This window comes from Otolemur garnettii, unplaced genomic scaffold (genome assembly GCF_000181295.1).
Source record: "Otolemur garnettii isolate 467f Iridium unplaced genomic scaffold, OtoGar3 scaffold00043, whole genome shotgun sequence".
In the NCBI taxonomy this organism is placed as follows: Eukaryota; Metazoa; Chordata; class Mammalia; order Primates; family Galagidae; genus Otolemur; species Otolemur garnettii.
The window spans coordinates 1,170,630-1,177,991 of record NW_003852438.1 but is presented as its reverse complement, the minus strand read 5'-3'; positions in this window follow the sequence as shown (position 1 = coordinate 1,177,991).

Sequence of the window (7,362 nt, the reverse complement as noted above, 5' to 3'; positions counted from 1 at the left end):
ATCTGACAATGCAATATGCTATATACCAAAGAAAATCAAAATATATATAAAATAAAAGTTCAGTTTAAAAAGGAAGATGACCTAACATTTGGATCACCTGCTTGTCTTTGTATATCTACATGGAGTAGACGTAAGTAACTGCTGCTTCACAGATTTTGAGCAAAAAATACAAATTAATTCCATCAGTTGCATCGTTTTCAGGTTTTCCACACACCGCACATACTCTTGCCTGGTTTCATATCATGGTACTATGTACTCAATTATGTCTGTACAGAAAATTGATGTTCCGTACACAGAGCTCATCAGCAGAGTCAAATATGACACGCTCACTGTGTGATTCTGTATATTGTTCTTGATTCGCCAAACTGCTGTGAAGAAAACATATTCATCCCCTGACAAAACAAATTCAAGGTTCCCTTTTATGGCAGTCAGACAATTTCTGCTAGGTAAGCCCAACACTGCCAGTCCTTCTCACTGTATGGATTTTGAAAATGTGCTGCCTATGACAGCGTGAGACCCTCTCAGGCCAGGTAAGGGGCTGCAACATATACTGTGTCCGCAGATAAGATGATTATCATTAAGAGAGGACTTCATAGGGCAGGTGTGTGGGATGGGGAAAGACAAGGAAAGGGCCAGAGAAGAGAAGCAGAGGGCACATCTACCTGTGAGAAGGAGAAGGCTGAACAGTGGCCTCATTCTTTACTTACTCCAAGTATAGGATCCAGGCATTGGTGCAGGCATATCCGATAATACATTCTGGGGGTGACAGTTCAGTTGTGTCAGCATTTCTATTACCAGTGCCTCTGTTTAGAATTCTTTATGCAGTCAAAAGAGCTGAAGGCCAAAAATTGAGACAAAGATAGCTAAGGCAAGATAGAAGCAAACAACCCAAGGAACCAGGGCATTTTTCTTTGGGATTTGCGTTACAAGATAAATACAAAAATCAATTTCAAAGTATTGTGGGGCTGAGTTCTCCTTTTTTTCCCCTTGCATATTTCGGTATGAGAGTTAAACATCCAAGTTTCAATAATGGCCTCTGAGAAAATTCATGTCTATGACTTCGGTTCCTAATAGCCTTTAGGAGTGAAAGAATCATACCGTGGCCTGATGGACAACTGGGCTGACCTCCCTGAAGTAGAGGAGATATAAAAGAAATAAAAGACTCACTCACATAGTCTTTTTAAAAATAAAAGAGCTCACAATACAGATGAAGTGTTCTTCTTCAAGAATTGTACGAGGGAAAAATTGAGTATCAATTCAATTTTGGCATGTCAGATTTTATTTTAACTGTACCGAGAAAACAATACAGATAAAAGTATCTTATAGTTTATCCTTTACAATTTCAAAGCAAAACAAACACGGCAGCATTCTATTTATTTATTTTTAGTATAGCCAACATTTTCACATGTTGGCTAAAAAAAAAAAATTCCTTATTTACAAGAAAGAACAAAGCTCACACAAGAATAGAATATTGTGAGTACAAAACAGAATAAAGTATTAGGCCAACTGAATACCTAAGTACCAGGAAGCTGAGAAAGAAAGCCCAACCCCATTCAAATCCAAGTGGGGTTAACCAGGGGAGACGACATTTCTGAGTGTTCATGCTGCTCTTTCTGTGACATTGCACTATAGAACATTCTATACAGCAGACTATGCAAATATAGTCTCACATATCACCAAAGGACAAGTATTCCAGAGACATGGAAGCCTGCGTGTAAACACCTCTGAAGTCAACTCTTGACTGTACACATTCACAGAAGGAAAGAGAGAAGGCACCAATTCCCCAGAAGAGTAGACAAATGGACAGATCACCAACTTAGCTACACAATGTACTGTTTCTGAATATAGGTGTATCTAATGTTCAAGGAACTCACCAGTCTGCTATGAATAGTAGTCGTGAGTAGTTAGTAACCTTCAGAATTTATAAAACTTTTCACCATTTGTTATAGGGGGTGAAAGCACAGAGTTAAGTGATAATCTCAAACACATGTTCTTAGATTGGTGATTGAAGTTTTATTGATTCTACTGGACAACCATATAACTGTGCAAATATAATTTTGGAATTTGGCATAAAAGCATGACATGAACAAATAACCCAGTTCACAAATGGAAACTGTAAAAAACAATTTTTTCAACTTCTACCTGAGCACTGTAATTCCTTTTCAAATGCTGTGAGTTATCTCTTCTGGTTTCAGTTGTCTGATTTTAACCTTATTTTTTTTCATTGCCTCTCTGCTTCTTTCAATAAATTCAGTCTTCTTGTTTTCATCTTTAATACATTGAGCTATCTCTTCATTTCTTTCCCAAGGTCTGGGGCTTCACCTTCATGAGCTGTCTTCTGAACCTCGCTCTGGATGTTTTCCTGGAAAGCATTTGCCCAGAAAAGTTTCAGGTAAAATCTCATCAAAGGCCAGGTGCAGTGGCTCACGCCAGTAGTCCTAACACTTTGAGAGCCTGAGCTGGGAGGATCATTTGAGGCCTGGAGTTCAGGACCCCATCTCTACAAAAACATGGTGAGATTCTGTTTCTACAAAAAATAAAAAATTAGTCAGGCATGGCAGCATGCACTTATAGTCGCAGCTACTCAAGAAGTGGCCACAGGAGAATCATTTGAGCCCAGGAGTTGGAGGCTACAGTGAGCTATGATGACTCACTGCACTCTAGGCTAGAGATTGAGACTCTGTCTCAAACAGAAAACAAACAAACAAACAAACAAACAAGAACCTACCAAAACTTCCTCCATTCCTGCTCTAAGTCAGAGAAATTCAGACTGCCAAACTTTTCAGCTGAGCATTTGCTATGTGCAGTTGGCTGGGCATCACCAGTTTTCAGGGGAGAATTGGAGACAGTAAGTACTTCTTGGTCATGATACACAATGGCTTTGGTACTTTCATAAACCCATTTTCACATTTATAACTCAAACAAATGCCCAAAGTCATGTAAGCCTCTTCATTCTACTGATTCCCACATATTTAGAATTGGGGCAATATAACAGAAAGGTAAAGAGACTGTGTTTCAGAGTCAAGCCAGACAGAATTTGGATCTTAGTATCACCCCTTATTGCCTATGCAATCTTGGAACCATTCCGGAGCCTTTGTTTCTTCATCTGTGAAATAGGGATAAATAATAGTATTTATCTCTTAGGGTAGCTATGAAAATCAAAAGAGATAATAGAGGCAGAGCATGATGGCGGACGGGAAGGATGTTTAGCTCAGCTCTCCTGGAACAACAGGTGAGACTGAGTGGGCTAGATCATTCCTGGCATGGAAGATTGGTGTGGAGTAGCCGTTCGGGGTGTGCAGGGAGGTGGCAGGATTGTTGGACTTGGGGTGTAATCCAGAGCTGCGCAGACTGCCAGGAAATGTTCTGCCCTGTGGCAGCAGTGGCTGCGGGAGGCAGCAGTGGCAACCAGCTCCACCATGGAGGATTGGAGGATTGCAGGATTGCAGTTCCCAGTTCATGGTGAAACTAGGTATTGTGTGGAAAGACTGGTGAAGTGTGGACTCCTGAGTGGAATTAGGTGGCCAGAGTAGGGTGCTGTTTGGTGTGGTACCACCCAAGTTAGGTGGCAGAGACACTCAGACAGGAACAATTCTGGATAGGAAGAGGCCATTGTTTTGAAATTTGGGAGATGGTGGTTGCCACAGGTACTGGCTGGCCAGGCGCAGCAATTTGAGTCTCACCTGCAGACAATCATCCTACACTTGGAACTGGCCCAGGATATCCCACACTTCACGGGAACTGTTGCAGGGAGAATTTGGGAAACATGCCTGTGAAGATTTTCTAGATGGGTGGAATCAGCAGTTGGGCAGGATTTAGGCGCCAAGCAGGTAATCAGGCAACACCAAGAACATTTAAGCCTGGAACCACTCACGGTGCCACCTGGTGTCCGGACAGTATATTGCAACAAAATTATATGATATATATATAATGTTTTTCTCTCTTTGCTTGTTCTTTTTGCTTTTTTCCTTTTTTCTTTCTTGTAGGCGTTATAGTTAATTTTTTTCAATTATTTTTTTCTCTGTCCTCCCCCCTTTTTTTTTAACAGAGTCTCACTGTGTCACCCTTGGTGGAGTGCTGTGGCATCACAGCTCATGGCAACCTCTAACTCTTTTGAGTTGAGTGCTTCTCTTGCCTCAGCGTCCCAGGTGGCTGGGGCTGCAAGTACCCACCACAGTACCTGGCTGTTTTTCAGTTGTGGTTATCATTGTTGTTTGGGGGGCCCTGGGCCAGGTTTAAGCTTGCCAGCTCTGGTGTGTGGCTGGTGCCCTGGCCTCTGGGCTACAGGTGCTGAGCACTCCCCTTCCTCTTATGTAAACACTGAGAGTGTTTACATCAGGCTATCTGAGTGTTTTTTGTTTTTTGGGGTTTTTTTGCCTATGTGTGTTTGTTTTTTTCTTTGTTTGTTTTTGATTGTTTGTGTGTCTGATTGTTTGTTTGTTTGTTTTGTTTCAATGTGCCTTGTGTTCTGCTAAAACCTTGAGATGGCCATTTTCCCTAACTCTAATTTTTACATTCAACAAGAGCAAAGGGGAGTGGGAGATGATAGCCAATTGAAGCCAGCATTCAACAGAAGCAGAAGCTCCCATCTAAAGGGAGAGATAACAGCCAGAAAGAAGCCAACAAAGCTGAAGGGTGGGAGCCGAGCTAAGAGAAGAGATTGATAATTGCATGTCTTCTCTGCTGAGGCAAGCTGCAACTACAAGGAAACAAATTTCAGATACAGAACCCACCCCAAAGAGGACGTGTGTCTGTCTCCTCCCCCAAGAGAGTTGCTAGCTTGCTTGCTGTGAGATCTCTACTAGTGAGTGGTGAACTGAGGTCCTCTTCTCTCACCCCATGGGAGCAAGTTGCTGGAAGCTGGGACTCCCTCTCCTGAGAGTCCCTGCTGTGAGCCTGGGAATTCTCTTGTCTGGCATGAAGGTTGACCAAATATTTTCCCTGCCACTTTGAACTCCCAGCCCACCCTTCCCCCAGCCTGGGATCTAGAAGCCGAACACATGCAGAGACTAGAACGTTCATGGTTCTTTGTTAAGACTGGGCATTGTATGGTCTGAGGTAGCACAGCTACACTATAACTGTGAATCGGGAACAGTGCAGAAAGGCATAGGGGTGGGGTGTGGGGTGGGGGGAAGTTATCTGGCTCGGCTCTGAGAAAGTGCAACTGAGCAGTGGGTGGAGGCTTGGGTCTCCGTATAATGGGGGATGGAACGGGAACTGCTGAGGCATGGGAACCTGAGTGGAGACACCTCCCACTTAGCAGCAGCAATAGAGTGATCTTGCCAGGGTCAAACCTTGGAGAGACACTTTCTAAATTCTGTGGACTGCTGGATAGAGCTAGAACTCGAATTACAGTGATACTAGAGGAGCAGAGTTGCTGGGGCAGAGGCAGTCTCTGAGGGCAAAAAACATTTGCTGCTTTGTTAACCTCTGGTTTGAAATAAGCTCAAGTGGAACACTCCCCCAGTTTCCATTGAGCATCCAAGGTAATCAGACTTCAACTCCCCCAGCCTGCTGGTGGCAGAGTGTGGTTTCTTGACCAAAAAGGCATTGACTTCCCTTTGACTCCAGCAGGTCCAAATCCCTGGTGCATTTGCTCACTGGAGGGAACTGGGCCACAGCCCCATGGGGCTACCAGTGCCTGGATGTGATGAAGGTGCAAGGTGGGCAAGCAGGCACCAGCTGTCCCTGACTATTTTTCTGGGCAGGCCTTTCTGACTCCGACCACCAGAATGAGTTACACTTGAGCTGTCACTGGACCCCTGCTGAAGGCTTTTTGAACTCTCCCACCTGTTTGTGTTGACTGGGACAACTGGTTTGGAATTGACCTGGGCCAATCACTCGGGAACCCACCAAGGTTGTATCCTGCTTGTGTTGTGAGAGTGTGGGATTTTCCTCTTCCAGTTGTCACCTATGAAAGCAAGGAGTATCTTAGTTGTTTATATATCTCCACAGCTGAGATTTCAGCCTAAAGCCACTGATTTACTAGGATTGGACAGAAACTAGCCAAATACAGGTCAGAGCCATCTAGTTCCATGACACCAAGCAGGTCCCCAGAGTTTCAGGCTGTAGTACCGAATGGGACCTTTGTAAAGCTCTAGTGTAAAAGCCACAATCACCAGTCCCAGTTCTATAGTAAAGGGCTGGCTAATTACAACTCCAGGAGACCTCAATTCAATTTCACCTTACCAGCTTCTCTAGCCAGATGGTGAAAAATAATCATGGGGGTGGAAACAGCAGAAAAACTCTGGCAACATGAATAATCATAGTAGATCAACTCCTCCAAGGAATGACAAAGCAGACACAACAGAAAATCCCATTCATAAACAAATGGCTGAGATGTCAGAAATCAAATTCAGAATTTGCATTGCAAATAAGAATAGAGGTAAAGTTGGAATTAGAAATTCAAGGAGCAATTCAAAAGTTCTCTCAAGAATTCAATGAATTCAAAGACAAAATCACCAAAGATTTTGACACATTGAGGCAAGAAGTTACAGCCCTCAAAGATCTGAGAAATACAGTAGAATCCCCCAGTAACAAAATGGACCAGGCAGAAGAAAGGATCTCTGACATCAGAGACAAAGCTTTTGAACACTCCCAAATGCTCAAGAAGAAGAGAAGTGGAGAGCAAAAACGGATAATTCCCTGAGAGAACTGTGGGACCACTCCAAAAGAGCAAACATTCGCCTTATAGGAATCCCTGAAGGAGAAGAGGATGGTCCAAAAGGCACAGCTACTCTACTCCAAGATATAATTGAGGAGAACTTCCCAAGCATAGTAAGAGATACTGAAATTCAGATATCAGACAGTTTCAGAATCCCAGCATGACTCAACCCAAATACATCTTCTAGACACATTATAATTAACTTTGCCAAAGTTAATATGAAGGAGAAAATCCTGCAAGCAGCCAGCTGTAAGAAAATCATAACCTACAAGGGGAAGAATATTAGAATGACTGCAGATCTCTCTCCTCTTTTCAAGCCAGAAGAGGATGGTCATCAAACCTTCAATCTCCTAAAACAAAACAACTTTCAGCCCAGGATGCTATATCCAGCTAAATTGAGCTTCATTTATGACAGAGAAGTTAAATACTTTAATGACATACACACATTGAAGAAATATGCCATAACCAAACCAGCTTTTCAGGATATCTTCAGACTCACCTTCCATAATGACCAGCACAATGCTCTACCACCAAAACTCACTCTGAAATTCTTGACCAAAACCCAATTTCCACAATGGTGAAACGATTTAAAATATCCACTGGACATTTTGATGCCCAAAATATTACTAGGCTTATCAATACTCTCAATTAATGTGAATGGCTTAACTTGTTCTCTTAAGAGGCACAGTTTGGCTGAC